This window comes from Staurois parvus, unplaced genomic scaffold, assembly GCF_062004578.1.
Source record: "Staurois parvus isolate SC_StPar_1 unplaced genomic scaffold, SC_StPar_1.0 ptg000043l, whole genome shotgun sequence".
Taxonomy (NCBI): domain Eukaryota; kingdom Metazoa; phylum Chordata; class Amphibia; order Anura; family Ranidae; genus Staurois; species Staurois parvus.
Window position 1 is genome coordinate 1,300,020 of NW_028317839.1, and position 21,186 is coordinate 1,321,205.

At 40.3% G+C, this 21,186-nt stretch overlaps 1 protein-coding gene across 24 annotated transcripts in view; it reads right to left on the reverse strand.

Moving 5' to 3' along the window:
* LOC149470465 (calcium/calmodulin-dependent protein kinase type II subunit gamma) overlaps positions 1–21,186 on the reverse strand; it is a 332,348-nt gene that overhangs the window by 87,370 nt on the left and 223,792 nt on the right. The gene's annotated exons all lie outside the window — the stretch shown is intronic.

The following is a 21,186-nucleotide window of genomic DNA, read 5'->3' on the forward strand; positions in this document are numbered from 1 at the left end:
TGATTTCTTTTTTTTTTTATTCCAGAGGATATAAGAGAAATCATTTTATGGTGACACTAGAGTTTAGAAACCTGAAGGTTGTAGCCCACAGCAACCAGTCAAACTGCATTACTTACTATTGGCAACAGGCCTTATATTTTCTTGTTCCCTTTTCCCTAATTCATCTCCCAGAGTGTTACAAGAGGGTGTTTGCTAACAATAATGCAGCACTAAAATTACAACTATATACAGCGAGTAAAATAAGTATTGAACACGTCACCATTTTTCTCAGTAAATATATTTCTGAAGGTGCTATTGATATGAAATTTTCACCACATTCGTAACAACCCATGCAATCCATACATACAAAACAAATAAATTCAGAAATCAAGTTTTGTGTAATAAAATGGAATGACAAAATCGAAAAAGTATTGAACACGCTAACTGAAATGTATTTAATACTTCGTACAAAATCCTTTGTTGCTAATGACAGCATCAACACGCCTCCTGTATGGAGAAACTACTCGCATGCATTGCTCAGGTGTGATTTTTGCCCATTCTTCCACACAGACTCCAAAACTTGAATGTTCCGTGGGCCTCTTCTATGAACTCTGACCTTTAGTTCTTTCCATAGATTTTCTATTGGATTCAAGTCAGGTGATTGGCTGGGCCATTCCAGCAGCTTTATTTTCTCTTTCTTTGAAACCAATTGATAGTTTCCTTAGCTTTATTTTTGGGATCATTCTCTTGATGAAATGTCCACCCTCATTTCATCATCATCCTGGTAGACGACAGCAGATTTTTATCAAGAAGGTCTTGGTGAATTTTTCCCACTCATCCTTCCCTTCAATAACATGAAGTTTGCCAGTACCGTATGCTGAAAAACAGCCCAACACCATGATGTTTCCACCTCCAAACTTCACTGTTGGTATGATGATTTTGGGGTGATGTGCAGTGCCATTTGACCTCCAAACATGGTGAGTAATATGGCATCCAAAGAGCTCAATTCTGGTCTCATCTGACCAGACTGTTTTCTCCCAGTATTTCACAGGCTTGACTAAATGTTGTGCCGCAAATATTAAACGAGCTTCACCATGTTTTTTCTTCAGCAATGGAGCCTTGCATGGTGAGCGTGCATACAGGCCATGGCAGTTGAGTGCATTACTTGTTTTCTTTGAAAAAATTGTACCTGCTATTTCCAGGTCTTTCTGAAGTTCTCCACAAGTGGCAATTGGCTCTTGGACAACTCTTCTGATAATTCTTTTCACTCAGAATCAGAAATTTTGCAAGGACCACCTGGCCGTGGCCAATTTATGGTGAAATGTTTTTTCCACTTCCGGATTATGACCACAACAGTGCTCACTGGAACATTCAGACGTTTAGAAATCCTTCTGTAACCAATGCCATCAGTATGTTTTGCAACAATAAGGCTGCGAAGGTCTTGAGAGAGCTCTTTGCTTTTACCCATCATGAGATGTTTCTTGTGTGACACCTTGGTAATGAGATATATGGGCCATCAGTTGAGAGTGAACTAGATGATATTAACTCGCACTGACAAGGGGCAGGATTGCTTTAGAATTACTGATAGATGTCAGCTGGCGGCTTGGCTTTCCATGCCTTTTTGCACCTCCCTTTCTTCATGTGTTCGATACTTTTCCCTGTGTCATCCCATTTTATTACACAAAACTTAATTTCTGAACTTATTTGATTTCTTTGTATGTATGAATTGCATGGGTTGTTACCGACATGTGGTGAAAATTTCATGTCAATAGCCCCTTTAGAAATATATTTACGTAGAAAAAAGGTGTGTTCAATACTTCTTTTACCCACTGTATGATGGGGAGAAATTGGACTATTATATGTAGCCAATATAGCATTAAATATTTTCTCTCTTCAAGCATTCCCTTCTCTTAGCATGCATCAATAACCTTGTCAAGGAGTCACTGGAGGGCTCTGGCATAGAGATCTAACTCCCAAAGCAAGAAGTGACCTAAGAGCCACATTTCTATAATGAGGTCATCATTGAATGTTAACTGTCAAGTTGTTTAGTAAAGGAATTACATAATTATTATTTTAGATTTAATAAGTAATACAATACAGGGGCTTACTTTTATGGGCTTACTCACAGTTTGTCAATGACACCAGTGTCACTGGAATATTCCTGTACTTATAGCAGTAATTTGCCAACTGGGGCGCGTTGTGGCACTGCAGGGAACTTGAAAGTGGTGTGTGTAGATAAATATTGCATGTACCCAATGTAATAAAACAAGGATCACATTCAGCATCTTGTAGTACAGCATTAGCAGAAAGGAGAGTCGCAGGCCAGGCCAAAGTTGTCTGCAGCTGTGTACTCCAGTGACTGTTTTGGACAAGCCTACGTTCTATTTTGAAGCAAGCATTTGACCATAACAACGCACGTTTTTACGGTAAAAGGAAAATGCACCACTAAAGAGAAGCCTGTAGCTGCATTATTTTAAATAAACTTTTTCTTGAAACATACTTTTAGGGAGACTAAACATAAATGCTGTTATCAGCTGCCTCGAGGACAAAAGTTATTGTACTCCTGGGACCCACAAGAGAAATATGACCAAAAAAAGCTTTAGACATATTTCTCTTAAGTTCAGCCATTTCCAAAGGGGTGGAAAAAGCCTGAGAACCAGTGACTTACAGAAACATCAATCTACGCAGTGTGTAAAAGCAACCACTTTGGAGAGAATTTGTCTCCAAACTACGTTGTGTAACTATCCAGTCCCACCAACACAAAACGAATGTAAACCTGCCAAAATCAAAGGCACTTTCAACTGACAACATACATAGACATCACCTTCGGAAAACACTGAAAGCTAAAGCGATCAGCTGATCCAGTTATATCTAGGAGCTAATAGCACTTTGTAAAACATTAAAGTGATTGTAAACCCTTCCGTATACCCAGTGAAGTGACTATCCTAAGGTGATCACACAGATGAAACAAATCCTCCTACATTTATTTATTTCAGGTACTTCTATAGCGCTGTCAATTTACGCAGCACTTTACATATATATATATCATGCATTCACATCAGTCCTGTCTAAATTGATCCTAGTATATGTATGAATGTAAGTTAGGGACCCTAGATTACATAAGTTGTACCTGTCTATCTGCAGTCTAGTCTTCCATTCAAAGTGCTGAATTTTAAAGCCTGTCAGAGTTCATAAAAAAAAAAGGGAACAGACAGCTGAAGTTACACACTGTATAGTGGGGAGAGTTCTGAGAGCTGATTGGAGGGAAGGGACACCCCCCCACACACAGCTCACAGGAACAGAGCTGAGGCTGTCAGTCTGTTGGAGATCCCTCCCGTCACCATTTTTCTCTTGGTGTCATGAAAACTTGTCAGAAATGACTAGCAGATGAAGCAGCAGACAGCAATGACACTTTGTGCTCTGGACTGAGACAAGTACACACTATAGAAGGATATGCTTTGTGTATATTTCATGTCTGAGGTTTACATCCAGTTCAAGATCACCAATGGAAATGATGTTTAAGGCTATTTATCTGGAAGTATATTTACTCAGAAAGAAGCCTGAAGGAATTTGCCACAAGACTACATAATAAAAATATAAATAGCTTTTTTTTGTAGGGAGGCCAGATAACCCAGATTATTATTATTATTATTATTATACAGTATTTATAAAGCGCCAACAGTTCACTCAGCGCTGTACAATACAAAGGGGGACAGAACATGTGACAGTACAGTAACAATACAATGCGATACACGAGGGGTTCGTGGGCCCTGCTCTTTCGAGCTTACAATCTAGGAGTTTATTTGAAAAAACACAATACACTTTAAAGTGTATGTATGGGCAAAATGTAAAAAATATTTCTCTCTGAATTTCAATTATTTCATGCCAATCCTAATAATCTCAATCATCTTGAAGTTTGTAAATTTACTTTAATATTTCCACCCATTAGCTTCCTTGAATTCTGTGACAGAGTATACCCTGAGTGTAGGTACTGCTGTGTCACACATTTCAGAGAACCTGCCTTCTGAATTACAAAGAAGTCTAAAGAGGCGGAGTCAATACAGGAATCCACGCTTACAGGCAAGGTACCATGGGATATGTAGTTCTTAAAAAAGTAAACAGAAGCTGCAAAGCATGCTGGGAATCCAGGAAGTTGTGGAAAGCGAAGACCAGTAGACAGGCAGAACTCACAACCTGAAAGGGGATTTTTCAAGTAATCTTATAGTGAATTGTCAAAATAACAATTGTTTATATTGATATTACAATACTGAGGTTCTAAAATGAAAATGTATGCTGTGACCATTAAACAGCTTTAAAAACAATTTATAATAAGAAAATGTTCATTCTAATGTTAAACACTGTTTTCTAAGCAAATAAAAACATTCTGTTTATAATTTCCCACAAGATTCACATAAAACTTTCCCCCAGGATTCACACATTTATCGAATTAATTCAACTGGAAAAAAATGTGTTAAACTGGGGTAAGAGCTGTATAAATCTAGTGTGAGAACATTTATAAATCAACCCTTAAATGACCATATAACTAGCTTTAAATATAAATTTGTTTGGCAGCCAAAAACTTGTGCACTCTGCTGCATATGTAAATCCCACCCCTTTTCTGTAGACATTGAGTGTGGAATTGTCCATCTACACCTAATTACTAGCCTTTAAAGTGATGGGTGGCCTCACCGACCAGCAGGGAAGCTCAGAAGCACAGCCAAGTTTAACTTTTAAAGGAAAGGCCAAGCTTTACATAGCTTCAGGTATTAAAACTGTGGCAAAGTGTGCTTACAGGAACGGTTTTCACGCTGCTTATGCATTTCTTTCTTATAGTCAGTTTGAACTGACCAGGTTTGACAATTTACTTTATACAGTAAGGCCTCATTCACACTGCAACTCAAAAAAGCTGCTTCTACTGGCGTTTTTTTTCCTCTGCCTCTAAATCACCCTCCATGTTAGCCTGTTTATGGAGTTTAGAGGCAGAAAAAAACCTCCAAAGTCATGTTCTAAAGAGTAATTTTTCTGCTATAAATACAAAACACCGGAATGCTCATAAAAGCAGTGTGTAGGAGCACTCATTTTCAAGTGTGCATTGATTATAGTGAAAAATGAGGAGAGAGGAATGTTTTGGGGGAAAAAAAAAAAAGCATAAAACCAAATTGACTCTTAGATTGTAAGCTCCCAGGAGCAGGGCCCTCCAAACCCTCTTGTATTGAACTGTATTGTTGCTGTATTGTCTCCCATTATATTGTAAAGCGCTGAGCAAACTGTTGATGCTATATAAATCCTGTATAATAATAATAATAATAATAATAATAATAATAATAATAAAATGACCATAAACTCTCAAACTCTTGTGCAATACGAGCCACTATGAGCATTTTAATGCTGCTTTTTCTGCCCAAGGTTCTGGCATTTTTTTCTGCCCCTAGTGTGCAAGGACCCTAAAGTTTCATGCACACTTGAGCTCAAACACGCTCCTTTACATACGCTTGAAGTTTTTTTTGGGGGGGGGGGTTCCTCCCTGCCTCTAAACTTTCCTCCATGTTAACCCATGTGTCCATGCAAACTATAAGCATTCAAAGGAGTTCAAGAGGAGTGTCCTGATATAAAATAAACCTGACATGCCTAAACACAGGAAAACGCTTCTTAATGCTAGGCACATTTAGCATTTGAGAGTTTTTATTTTCAATGGCCAGAATAAACTGATATTCTGGCCAATGAAATGAACAAACACCAAAGCACTGAACGTGCTTAAACGCATTTGGAAAAATGCAGCCTAGGAGCGTTTTTGAAGCTGCTTCTCCCGCCCCAAAAGAAAATAGTTTAGAAGAACCCCAGTGTGCATGAAGCCTTATATTGTCATGTGCTGTGACCAGTTACACAAATCAAGGAGGTAGAAGTTGATCCCTCATACAAGAGGCCAATACACATACATGGTGACTGGAGATGGGAACAAATGTAATCTAGGACGGCCTATACTGATGCTGATTTTGGAAATGCACACTGACCATCTATGTTAAATAAGTAATACTTCCTGAATAGCAACGTCACAAGACACCAACAAATGGTGGGCCTTGTTCAAAACTTTGTGAAGGACATTCCTTGAAGTATCTAACCTAAAGCAGTGTGTGTGACTACTGAAAACACTAGAGACATTGAATGGGCAAAGTACAGAAATTCCTAGCTCCAAGTTTGGGTATGTCATAAAGGACAGCTTTGAGTCTTTTCTAAAAAATTAGGATTTAAAATTACATTTACATTTAATTTAATCTTGCGTAGATTGTTTAGCTTTGGGCACCAAACCTCAAAAAAGACATCCTTGAACTAGAGACAGTTCATGGAAGGGCAACTAAATAGGCAAGGGGATGGAGGACCTAGGTTAGGACTAAAGATTATGGAAATTAAATAAATTCTCCTTGGAGAGAAGTGCTTGAGAAGGAATATGATAGCATTAGACAAACTGCTAAATGGAGACTGCAGTATTGGGAATAAATGGTTTAACATAAGGACTCTGAAGAAGGCTTGTGGCCACAGTATGAAGTTAAGAGTAGCAATTTAATCTTAAACTGCATAAGGGGTTCTCCACAGTCAGAAAAGTAAAAATGTGACAACCCCTCCAAGAGTTATCAGCTGAAAGAGTAGTTAAATCTTTTTGAGTGAACACAATATGCAGGGATATGGGAATATGGACCCGTGTCTTTATTCAAACTTGCCAACTATATGTAATAACAAATATATTGCTGAAATGATCATAAGGAATTTGTAACGATTACGCAATGTATTTAGCCAATCCTGCAAGTCATCAAAAGATACAGAAAGCCCATTAATGCATTAAACATCTTTCTCTTAACAGAAATATCCATCAAAAGATAGAAGCATAAAATTACATGGAGAAGGGAAGGGATTTCCTCCAGAACGATCACACCACACACGTAATTTAAAGGGAAATAACGATTTCATTTTTATCACAACCTGTCAGGGACGACTAATCTCTCTTTGAAATACAATTGCTAGAAGGCTGGATTTGGAAAGCTCCAGTGCTGCGCATCTGCAAACTTCAGCTCTGTCTTGCCGCTGGGAGCACAAAGGGTTTGTACGAACACACATTATGGCAGAGTTCTTGAAAATTTGTTGCTTGGCAACCAGTGCAACAGCCTTTTAGAAGAAGATCAGATACATTCTGCTCATCTCATTTTCCTCAGCTGCATATTTAACATATTCCTATAAATCTCTGCTGAGGTTAAAACAAAGAAATGCAGGAGTGTGTTGCTAACATTATGATGGTACTTGTTTCTTCTTCAAAAAGGAATGAAACATGGCTTTCTGTGTAAGCTTAGCTCTGGAATCCCCGGCTCCTAAAATATATAGCAGTACTGTTAGTCTCCAACGTTAACCCGTGACATTCTAATAGTTGCACAATTGTCTTTTAAACTGGTTTCCTAATAGCTTCAGTGGCCCAAGGGAATAAGAAGATATTTTATGTGCTCCAGAGAATTTTTGTGGAAGGAACCATATAAAGGTCCATTGGCTTCTGGCTGGATTCCACTGTGCAATTGGCTTTGGTGAAGGCAAACTAACTACCGAGTGATAGTCTTGAGTCTAAGGACAGGGCTATAGGCATTATATAGTTCCACTGCTGCCATTACAAATCCGCTCCGGTGGGTCATATTTTTAGGTTCTGATATTAAGAGTGCTAACTATTGAGGAGTGTTTTTGTTATTGAGTAGCAAATCCATACTTTGTTGCTTAGGCTCCATAAACCTAGTATTTGCCCTACCTGGTGTGAAGTGGATATGTAAAGTGATATTAAAAAGGCAATTATAAAAAAGCAGCTTGTTATGGAGGCTCCCAAGCCGCTGCTCTGTGTGTCCATTCACACACAGAGCTGCAGCTCGGCCCAGCCCCTTCTCTCTCCCCATTGCCCCACTGGCTATGACTGACATCAGCAGGAACCAATAGCTCCTGCTGCTGTCTCAGCCAATGTCCGAGGCTCTGGTGCACATGGCTGGATCGGAGTGGAGCTCAGGTAAGTATTAGGTGGGGCTGGGGGGTCTGCTGTACACAGAGGGTTTTTTATGTTTATGCGCAGAATGCAAAAACCTTGAGTCTTTACAACCACTTTAAACAGGCAACTATACTGTGTTGCTGAAGCACTGGCCATTGCCTGTGCAAATTAAAGGTCCCTGAAGAAGCCCAAGATCATTGGGAGAAACATGTAGGAGTGTATGTCACCAAGACGTTGACGTCATCATGGAGACGGCTTTGTCAGCCAGCATACCGTGCACTACGGTCTGAGGAGCCTTCATCATCCACAGTCACTGCAGGCTGCACGTCGCCACGCTTTCTTGTGACTTCTCTCAGAGCAAGGCGCTCTAGTGAGTGCCTTAACATGGAGAGAAGAGACTCTTTGCCTGGATGGATTGAGAGCCTTGACTGTAATAATGCCTGTTTCTTTATATAAGCCACTTGGTCCGCCATGTAACCTCCTTTCGGGCTTTTCTTAGCCCTAGCTGTCTGCAAATTAAAGGTCACCTGCACTATGGTGGGACTTCAGAATGTCTGGATTAAAAACATCCGCACCTTCGAACAGACAGTATATCACTGAACATGCATTACAAATGAACATTCTTTTGTGTGTATGCGAATACACTGACTCTGCATTATTTTTCATTTTCATGTGAAAAATGTTCAGAGATGCCCCATAGGCACAAATCAGATTCCAACATTTTGCAGCTGTTTTTTTTTTCAGAGCAGGTATTAATCTGATTGGAGGCTGTAGGGCAAAATAGAACAGTTATTTATGTACGGCAAACCATGCCAACTCAAGCAATTATAACATCTATGACTTTCAGTGTAACTATTCTAGTTGCTGAAATGTTATATATTCTAAAAAAAGTTTTTAGATCATGATGCAGAATTACATGGTTGGTAAGTATCGGTGGAGCCTGCTCAAATGAAAAACCCATTGGCCTCCTGTATATTAGGATCAGGGGCGGACTGACAACTCATGGGGCCCCCGGGCAATAGGGGCCCGTGTCCTTGCCCAAACTCAAAAAAGCCTATGAAAAAGGTACCAGGGGCATCTCATGGGGCCCCCTACTGACCCCGGGCCCTCGGGCAATGCCTGAGTTTCCAAATGGTCAGTCCGCCCCTGATTAGGATTCATGCATGAAGTTTCCAACTGCCAATCCTACCATTGAGACCACATTGCTGTAGCAGCAGTGAACTCTCTTCTATGTAATGCATAATAAATTAATCCAGCCTAGCAAGGTCCACCAAGGTACTGGCTGCAGCATGTTGGTAGAGCTTGGAACTTGCAGGCGGAGACCTCACTTCTAAGTACTAAGAAAAAGAAGACTCTTGTAGGTGATATATATTTGGTGGTTTATGTTCAATGTATATAGCAAATCTCCTTTGAATTAAAATTCTAAGGTTTCAGCACTCTTGGGTGGAAGTGTGCAGGTTCAGCAGTTGACAAGCTGCTTATTAATATTATTTATGCCTTGAACGCTTTATAAAAAAAATGTAAAGGAAATATGGAGCAAACAGAACACTGTGACAGAAACCACTGCTAGGCATAAAACTGCACGGATGGCCAGGATCTCGCAAGGTTTTTGAGTTTTTTCGGAGAACCAATTTTTTTTTGCAAGCAAGCTTACATTTTTGAACCACATCTGTCAAAGGGTACTTGCACAATACTGATGTATAAACATCAGATATTCCTGGCAAAAAAACATTAGGTTGTTGCTGTATTGTCTCCCGTTATATTGTAAAGTGCTGAGCAAACTGTTGGTGCTATATAACTCCTGTATAATAATAATAATAATTAGGAAGGGCTATATAGCACATGCGTGTATTTGAGCACAGTTGAGTGCATGCGTGCACGTGTAACAATCCTTCTAACTATATTTAAAGGGAGTGTGGAGCACATGCGTATACGCCCATAGCAATAATATTTTTTTTGGGGGGGGTTGTTTCTTTTTTAATCTATACGCATTGAAAGTTTACGAACCAGTATGTACAAACCTATTTAAAACAATGGGATGTATTTAGATCAGTTAGGAAAAAAAAAATCACCTGAATGCCTAAAAACATGCTGTGTGCAAGAGGCCTAACAGGTGGCATCTGCCTGATACAAACTGCAAGAGAGCCATGTTATTAAATACTGACAAACATGCGCACACAACAAAATAAAAAGGAAAAACACAAACATAACCGTGTTTATGTAAGAATACAAATCAAAACTGAAGGCAATAAAAAGTAAGATGTAGGCCACATTACCATAAAATACTACTGTTACTTAATAAACAGTGACTGTTCCCTGACATGATCTGAATCTTCCTTCTAAGCCTGTTTTACATCTGCAAAAGATGTTAGCTATAAAAAAAACAGTTTCCCAGGAGAGCTTCCTAGTATAAAGGCCCGGCATGAGGTCCCCAAATACCACCCAAAAGGCTTAGTGAGAGAGCCAAGCTTAACAAGCAACATCTTGCCCAAAAATGGACAAAGTCTTCAAGTGTCTCGGGGCCTGGCACACATAGCAACTTAGATTTGGGAATGTTCTCTAAGTGGATCTCGGTTCCATTATTTTGCTAGTTTCCTGTCAGTTAAGCACAGCCTATTAGTGGATACCATATCAATCATTCTTTGTAGCAAAAACAAAAACTTCTCTGTTCTGAGCTTCTCTATGCCTTCGGGACCGGATCTAACAGGAAATGAAAAAAAAAAACAAAAAACTACACTTTTTTTGTAGGTCACACATTTCTCTTAAAAGAGAATACGGTAAACTAAACACATTTCAAAGAAAGGCAAACATTCTATTTTCTTGTTGATCCCCCTGACTTTTGGACAAGTGTCTCCAGATTGCTGTGTGATCATTATTTTGCTGTGGGAACACATTACCTAACCTCTCTAAATACCAATTTAAGGTATTCCTTGCTGTCTGACAACAATGACAAAATTCAATGAGTAGTCTGTTCCCAGCCATGCAGCCACAACCATTGTTTATTAGTCTTTACATATCCAGCAATGTCTCAAGTGTCAGCATTTTACATGTTCAGTACAACTGTGCCAATGACTAGATACGTTAAAAATTGTTATGGGAACTGCACTTGGTTTGAAATGTAAAAATGAAATAATGCAGACATGAAAAAAATTACAGCTACATGATCACTTGCTACTGAAGCTGTGCAGTTAGGGATTTTCCATGATTTGCAGAATCAAACCTCATGTGTACAATATATAGAGACAAACCAATCTGAATGATAAAAATGTTAAGAAACATAGAAAAGTGACAGCAGAAAAAGACCAAGTGGTCCATCAAGTTCACCCATTTTTTTGTTGTGGTTTTTTTTTTGTGAACTTTTTTGTTGATTTACTGTTGATTGACTCAGTACCTCTGATGGAAGTTTATTCCAAGTATCAACTACTCTTTCAGCAAAATAATATTTTCTCAGATTAGTTTTGAACTTTCCTCCAGTTAGTTTATGGTCATGTCCCCGTGTTCTTCATTTTGTTTTGGTGTTGAAAATACTGCCCTTCTGAACCCTGCCCCTTGATGTATTTAAAGGATTCAATATTGTCTCAATTTTCCACCTTTTCCTCCAGACTGTAGGCATTACATTCCTGAAGTCGCTCTTGATATGTTTTATCCCCCAGACCTTTCACCATATTTGTTACCCATCTCTAGACTCGTTCTCTCTTATCAATATCTTTTTGGAAGTGAGGTCTCCAGAACTGGACAAAGTATTCTAAATGAGGTCTAATTAACCACTTCCTGTCCGGACACTTTTACCTCCTTCCTGTCCAGGGCAATTTTCAGCTTTCAGCGCTATCACATTTTGAATGACAATTGCGCGGTCATGCAATACTGTACCCATATGAATTTTTTACCATTTTTTTGAGACAGATAAAGTTTTATTTTGGTGGTATTTATTCACCGCTGGGATTTTTATTTTTTTTGCTATGTAAATGAAAATGTCCAAAAAAATTTTTAAAAAGTGTTTTTCTTATAAAATTTTGCAAATAAATAATCTTTCATCATAAATCTTGACCAAAATTTATTCCGTTATATTTTTAGTAAAACAAAAATAAGCCAAATTAGTTTATAACCAAAAATTATACTTTTTAAACATTTTTTTTAACATTTTTATATGTTGTTTTTTTTGTTTTTTTTTACATACTGTCACCCTAGCAGTACAGTGTCACCATGGTGACACTGTACTACATGTGGGGGTGATGAAGATTTTTTTTTTTTTACTTTTTTTTTTTTTTACAGTGATTGCTTTTACACCCATATAGGATGTAAAAGCAATCATTTCTCTCTCTGTCTGCATTCTTGCAGCCATTGAGAAATACTGAGTGAGCTGTGATTGGTCACACCTTGTCACATGGTACAAGGCTGTAGTGAATAGCCTTGTACCATGTGACCTCTGTGATCATTCACAGATTTCACACGTAGTAAGCAATGTCGTCACAAGTGACATCTTGCTTACTACTTTGCATGTGGTCACTGATTGGCCTATCAGTAATCACATGATCGGGACCTTGTACAGAGGTCCCGTCTGACGATCGGTGTTTCACTGTGTCCGGAGGACACAGCGGGCACCGGATTGCGGTGCTGCGCGCTCCCAAGGAGCACGCACAGCTAGAAAAGGCGGGTGCCGTTTATGAACGGCAACCCACCCCTGGAGTGCCACCGCTCTGCCGTTTATAGACAGCAGACGGACGGCAAGAGGTTAAAGATCTATGCAGAGGAATCAGGATCTTCATCCAGCTGGTGACCCCTCTAGTGACGCACCCTAGAATTCTATTAGCTTTCTCTACTGACTGGCCACACTGTTTGCTCATTTTGCAATCATTTGAAATAAGAACCCCCAAATCCATTTCCTCTGCAGTGCTGGCCAACATTGTACCCCAATGTTGTATTCTCAAGGAATTATTTTTTCCCAAGGTGCATTATTTTACATTTAGAAACCTTGAACTGCAATTTCCACTTCTTTGACCAATTTTCCAGCAATACCAAATCATGTTGTTTGGTGATTAATCAACCTGTCAATTCTTAAACCCCAAATGTAGTCAAAAAGTTATTTTAACCACTTGCTGCTCAGTTACAGTAGATTTACTGTGACCCAGCTGTAGCTGCAGGCTCAGCAATGTAAATAAACGTTGCCGCCTACTTCTGTGTTTGAGATGCGCATAAGCAGCCCCCTGCTGATCCTTACAGTGGTTGGACACAGCAAAATTATGTCAGCAGGTTTCAGCCAATGATTTATGGCTAAGATCAGCTGTGTCTAATCGCAACACAGAGCCCTGTGTTTACAAACACACAGAACAGCGATCTGGCTGTTTCTTCTCCCCACAAAGCAAGAAGAACAAACAGCCAGATATTAAGTAAAAGCAGGACATATTAGACACATTACAAACTTGTTAGACACACAGTTAACACCTTGATGTTAGTGTACCTCCAGGCGAAGGTCTATTAGCGCCAGATTTCCCACCATACTATCACAGTCCCACTAGAGGTCATTGATCACCACCATTACCAGTATAGCGTCATAGCTGCGTAAATTCCAGTATATATACACCATAGTTTGTAGGCACTATAACTTTCACATAAACCAATTAATATACACTTTTTTTTTTAACCAAAGACATGTTGCAGAATACATGATAGCCTAAATTTATGAAGAAATTTTAATTTTGATTTTGTTTTATTGGATATGTTTTATAACAGAAAGTAAAATATATATATTTAAAAAAATTCTGTCTTTTTATATTTATATAATAAATAATATAATTTAAAAACCCCAGTGGTGATCAAATGTCATCAAAAGAAAACTATTTGTGTGAAGAAAAAATATATAAATTTTATTTGGGTACAGTGTTGCATGATGAACAATTGCCAGTTTAAGTAGCGCAGTGCTGAATAGAAAAAAATGCCCTGGTTATGAAGCGGGTAAAATCTTCCGGAGGTCAAGTGATTAAAAAAAAAATCAGGTACAAAGGACATTACTTACAATTAATGGCTGAGGTTTTAATTAAAATCTTCAGTCCTCTGGCCCTCCCTTCCCCAACAGCAGTAATCTTTTGGTGCTTTAGGGGTAGATACACTTAAAGACACCTGCCATATACACTCATCAAGAGTTCTGGCTATGTCTGCCCTTTCTGCCCACCTCCTTCATTCATAGATGCTACACTATAGCTTCCATGAAGAAAGCGTGATCTATGGGGGGGGGGGGGCTTTCATTCATCTGCCCATCCTTTATTTATAGATCATGTTTCATTCATGAACCCTATACCACAGCTTCTGTGAATAGAGAAGATGAGCAGACAGGTCTTAACAAATGTATATTACAGGTTGCTCAGCTCGTAACCCCCGGGGCACCAAAAAATGACAGTGTAGCAGTAAGGGGCGAAACAGAAAACTGAAGATTTCAACTAAATCTGCAATCAAATCAAAAGGGACACTTCTCAATGACTATAAATAACATTCCTTGTGCTGTTTTTTTTTTTTTTTCAAATATTTGACTAAATATAGGCTTTAAAGACCCATTCATATCATTGCAGTGCATTAACATGGATTGTGGCAGCCTATTTCCCTCATGCACAAAAAAGTACCATAAAAGGTGTATGTACCATTCTGGCAGCGTACCATGGCACACATTAGTGCTTTGCGCTGAGCTGCAATGCACATCTGGTGGCAAGGTGCAGTGGAGTGCCATTCAGAATGAATGACACCACCTCACACAAACACATGTAGCTGAAATGCCACATGCTACCGCAAAGCAATAATGTGAGTGTGCACTAAACTTGTGGTCAATATTAGGCTAGCTATACACACACTTTAATTTCTCTCTCACAGTATTATACTGAACAGCGTGGATGGAGGACTCTGCCCTGCCAGCTGTTATATTCAGGCAGCCAAAGTACCTGCAGCTTTTTGAATGCCCAAACAGTTACTGCATCTGATTGGATGCAGTCACCATTCAGCCAACTGTTTTCCACCCAGCACCTTTGATTTTTTTTGTTGAAGCTACTTGAGCCAGGTGGTGTTAACAGGCCCACCTATTCAAGCTTTGTCAGCCATCCAGTGCTGTGCCTAGCCCTAGTCGTCTCTCCCCTCTTTTCCTCTTCTCACAGGGACTCAGGCAACAGCAGGAGACACTGGTTCCTGCCAATCAAATGTTGTGATGAGGGAGCAGGCACAGCCACTCTGTGTGTGTCTATTTACACAGGCAGCGCAACTGGGGAGTGAGCCCACAGGTGTGCCCCAATAGCAAGAGGCTTGCTATGGGGCACAAAAAGAAGAGGAGGAGCCTGGGTACTGGTGGGGGACCCCCAGAAGAGGAGGTTTGGGGATGTTTTGTGCAAAACCATTACACAGAGCAGGTAAGTATTATTTTAATTAAAAAAAAAAAAAAAAAAACATCTAGTCTTCTCTCCCCTCTCTTCCTCTTCTCACAGGGACTCAGGCAGCAGCAGGAGACACTGGCTCCTGCTGCTGCCAATCAAATGTTGTAATGAAGGAGCAGGCCCAGCCATGCTGTGTGTGTCTACTGACACAGGCAATGCAACTCGGGAGTGAGCCCGCAGGTGTGCCCCGATAGCAAGAGGCTTGCTATGGGGTACAAAGAGTATGGGGTACACAGAGAAGATGAGAAGCCTGGGCACTGGTGGGGGACCCCAGAATAGGAGGTTCGGGGATGTTTTGTGCAAAACCATTACACAGAGCAGGTAAGTATAGCATGTTTATTTTAATTATTAAAAAACTTCATCTTCTCTCCCCTCTCTTCCTCTTCTCACAGGGACGCAGGCAGCAGCAGGAGACACTGGCTCCTGCTGCTGCCAATCAAATGTTCTGATGAAGGAGCAGGCTCAGCCATGCTGTGCGTGTCTATTGACACAGGCAACGCAACTGGGGAGTGAGCCTGCAGGTGTGCCCCAATAGCAAGAGGCTTGCTATGGGGTACAAAGAAAAAAAGGAGGAGCCTGGGCGCTGGTGGGGGACCCGAGAAGAGGAGGTTCGGGGATGCTTTGTGCAAAACAATTACCCAGAGCAGGTAAGTATAACATGTTTGTTGTTTTAATTTAAAAAAAAAATCTAGGCTTTGCAATTACTTTAATCATTTTCTTACATGCAATATTGGTTTTACAAATAAACATTTATACATTTATTGAAAAAGAAAAGGATTCCCGGAGCCCAATGGGTTATGCTAAGGAGACAGCAGAATCTCAAAAACAGAATAAAAAATATTGTGATTCAAATAGATAGATATCTTGCATAAAGTACTGCCAACATGTGCAGCCTTAGTAGTTATAGGCTATAAGCATACTGTATGTTTGCTTCAATTCAATAACTAAGTAGAAAGGCAAAGAACAAAATGATAGCTTTGGACCATTCAACATCAAAAACTAATCAGCAACGGCAGCTCTCCTGATGTGTTTCTTTAATGGTACACAGAAGTCTTGTTTTTACCATCAGGATTTAATGTAAAAAAACTCTGAAAATCACCTACTAAGTTTATCCTATTACAGAGGGAGAGGAGAAACATGAAAACTAATTTTCAGAATAGAAGTGATAGTGGCCGGAGTGCTGAAGAAAAACATTTTATGAAGCCAACACTCTCAAGAGGGGCAGCAAATAATAGAGATATAAATTCACATGCCAAATTAAAGGTTTTAATATATAATATATGTATTGTTTATTCAAGTTTTTGTATTAGTAAAATGCATCCACTCTGGCCAGTTATGTATTAAAAATGAAACACTGAGCAAACCACGCAATACATAGCTGCATAAGTTTCCCAGTTTACATATCAGAATTTTAAATTCTGTACGGTCAGTCTTGTGATCTATAAACATTTCCACATTAGATGAGACTGGTGAAAAACCTTAAAGTGGAGGTTCACCCCAGAATTAAAAACATTAAACAGTCAGGTAATGCATGCACCTTGATAAATGCAGAATGCTTTTGTCTCCGCTCAAGCAATAATGGAAATAGTCATTTACCAGCAATGTCTCAATCTCATGGTGTCGCTCAGCACTTACCCCCTCTTCCCCACCTTTCCTTTGTGATTGCAAAGCTTAACTGAGGAGCACTTACTCTACGTCCTGGTGCTGTCAAAAGACATAGATAGCAGGAATGGCAGGAATGGGGCTACACCACAGGGTTGATTTACTAAAACTGGACATAAAAAGGCAGCCGACTAGTTTCTATGCAGAGCTGCACTATATTTTGCACTCTCCAGTTTTAGTAAATCAACTCCCATGAGTTGCATGGTGTCGCTGGTAAATGGCAAATGTCAGTTTTGAATGTTGATTGCTGGACAACCGAAGCATGGACAAAAGTCAAACATGATGCTATGCATTTATCAAGATACATGTGTTATATGGCTGTTTAATGTTCACAGAGTAATTCAATGGGGAACTTCTACTTTAACAACTTCTCTCCCTCGTTCGGCAATTTCCTTTCTTCGTTGCCTCACAGAGCTGACCCAGTAATCATATACTAGAAAGACAGATCTTGCTGACTAGCAGAGATGTGTGAATTACAAGAACGGCTGGAAAAACGTCCAAATTCTTTCCCAGGAAAAACAGTAAACATACATGTATTTCAACTCTGTATTTAGCCGTTTGCCTGAAGCTCCACTTCAATCTTTTTTGCTGCACTGTTACACCTACGCACAAGCAAGACGATGCAATGCAGCTGCAGACATGGATATATGTTAAAATTTGGAAAAGCTATGCAAAGAAAGAGGCGTAAAAATGTCTTACTAGAAAAAACATGACCAGTGACAATGTACAGTGCAATCAGGGAGGATAGCGAGACTAATTTTAGCTATGAGCAGCCTCATAAAAAGGACATAAAAAAAATCCAAATCTAAACACATGCAAGGCATTTCACAAGCTGGCAGCCAAAGGCACATTTTGCTTTTGCTTCCAGATGGTATTTTATTGGCAAAGTCAGTATGTATGTGTGCTTAGAAATATGTTAGTGTTTTAGCATATGCCAAATCCATGCAAATATATAACCATGTCCAATTACTTCCTTCCTACATGTTACTGCATAGCAGATTTCACAAGTTCTCCTGTATTGTATGTGTGTTGATTTTATTATGTGCCTGTCCCTGAAAGGTGTAATTAAAAAAAAAAAAAACTGTACTGAAATAAATATAGAGGCAGTCATTGCTGTGAATGCTCATTGCTTGGCTGTCTATGGCTTCGACCATTTCTGAGACACTGACTTGGAACAGCCATACACATCAGGAAAGTCAGAATGCCTAACCTGCAAACCTGTTCCTAGTGAAAGCACTGAATGTAACGGATCAGTATGACGAGCAGAGAACTACTATTTTCATATTTCCTCAATACAGATTTCCTTTAACACTAGGAGTGGTAAAATGGGACCGAGGCTGTCCTAAAAAGAAAAAAAGTTGCCCTATAGGATCCCGTCATCCTTCTCACTACATAGGTCAGCAATGGGCAAACTACGGCCCGCGGGCCGTATACGGCCCGGCGGACCTTTTAATCCGGCCCGCGGAGCTAGGCTCCCGCAAGGCCAGTGGTCGGCAAGCCGCAGCTCCTGTGTGCCGGGCGCCCGCTCCCCTCCCTCCTCTCGGGCGGGCGGCCTCCTCTCCTCCTCTCCCCTCCTCTCGGATGGCCGCCCCCCCCTCTCGGATGGCCGCCCCCTCCCTCCTCTCGGGCGTCAGGACTCTGCAGCTGTCAGGATGTAGGCGGGGCAGCCAGGATGTAGGCGGGGCAGCGTGACGAACTCTTCTCTCACAGTCCTCCCTGAAGACCAGAACGGCGCGGGAATACGAGAGGAACGCGCGGAGTAAAGGTAAGTGAATTGACACAGGGGGGACTTACTATATGGGGAATGAATTACTATATGGGGGACTTACTATATGGGGAATGAATTACTATATGGGGGACTTACTATATGGGGGACTTACTATATGGGGAATGAATTACTATATGGGGGGACTTACTATATGGGGAATGAATTACTATATGGAGGACTTACTATATGGGGAATGAATTACTATATGGGAGACTTACTATATGGGGAATGAATTACTATATGGGGGACTTACTATATGGGGAATGAATTACTATATGGGGGACTTACTATATGGGGGATGAATTACTATATGGGGGACTTACTATATGGGGGATGAATTACTATATGGGGGGATGAATTACTATATGGAGGACTTACTATATGGAGGACTTACTATATGGGGAATGAATTACTATATGGGGGACTTACTATATGGGGGATGAATTACTATATGGGGGACTTACTATATGGGGGATGAATTACTATATGGAGGACTTACTATATGGGGGATGAATTACTATATGGGGGACTTACTATATGGGGGGATGAATTACTATATGGAGGACTTACTATATGGGGAATGAATTACTATATGGGGGACTTACTATATGGGGGATGAATTACTATATGGGGGACTTACTATATGGGGGATGAATTACTATATGGGGGACTTACTATATGGGGGATGAATTACTATATGGAGGACTTACTATATGGGGAATGAATTACTATATGGAGGACTTACTATATGGGGAATGAATTACTATATGGGGGACTTACTATATGGGGGATGAATTACTATATGGAGGACTTACTATATGGGGAATGAATTACTATATGGGGGACTTACTATATGGGGAATGAATTACTATATGGAGGACTTACTATATGGGGAATGAATTACTATATGGGGGACTTACTATATGGGGAATGAATTACTATATGGAGGACTTACTATATGGGGAATGAATTACTATATGGAGGACTTACTATATGGGGGATGAATTACTATATGGGGGACTTACTATATGGGGGATGAATTACTATATGGGGGACTTACTATATGGGGGACTTACTATATGGGGGATGAATTACTATATGGGGGATGAATTAATATGGGGGATGAATTAATATGGGGGATGAATTACTATGTGGGGGATGAATTACTATGTGGGGGATGAATTACTATGGGGGATGAATTACTATATGGGGGATGAATTGCTATATGGGGGATGAATTGCTATATGGGGGATGAATTGCTATATGGGGGATGAATTACTATGGGGGACGAATTACTATATGGGGGACGAATTACTATATGGGGGATGAATTACTATGCTTACTATGGGGGAATATTACTATACTTACTATGGATGACACATACACATCATTCATCTACTCTTGGTCCGGCCCCCGGGTCCAATATATGAACCCATTGCGGCCCTCAAGTCAAAAAGTTTGCCCACCCCTGACATAGGTGATAATAACAGTGATCAGATCAATTTTATAGGCAGAATAGACCCCGCAAAGCTCCGGCATTATTTGCTCAGTTTTCTCCCCGTCTTCATCTCCATAGACTATAGTAAGCTTTCTTACCCTGGCCATACATTAGTAGATTTTAGTATGAACAAATGTACAGAACATTTTCATCTACATATTCGATGAAGTGACAAATGCAGTTCAAAAGTACTTCAAAAAATGTTTGCTTTCAATTCAAGAGTGCATAGACTTTCACAGAGCAAAACCACATTCACTTTTAGACAACTGCAGAGAGATTGTACAACTGTAATTGAATATGAATGGCCATCTTAAAGTGGAGTTCCAGCCATTTTTGTATTTATTAAGAGTCAGCAGCTACAAAAACTGAAGCTGCTGACTTTTAATAAACACACACTTACTTGTCTCAGAGTCCATCGATGTACTCACCAGCGACGTGTCCCTTCTCCCCTCCATGGCGCCGGCATCTCAACTGTGGGCACCAGGCTGTGACAGCTTGCGGCTTCACAGCCTGGTGCCCACTGCACATGTGCGAGTCGTGCTGTGCCTCCTAACTGGTCCGGCAGTCTCCTGGGACCTGTGAAAGTGTTCCCAGGAGACTGCGGGAGGGGGCCGAACTTCTGGTTCACTTCGCCGTGGTGAACTGAGCCGGAAATGAGAGCGGGTACCTGTCAAAACCAGGTATCCACTCCCCCCCAAAAGGTGGAGGGGGGGAGGCAAAAAAGCAGAGCTTCTGCTTTTGAGTGGAACTCCGCTTTAAGAACCATCTCTGTACTGATCTACAGGTTGTGCTGTATATCCTTTAACCCCTTCCTCCCGGCCCTTTGAGTTTCAGAAGCCAGGAGGCAGGACAGGGGGGGTTT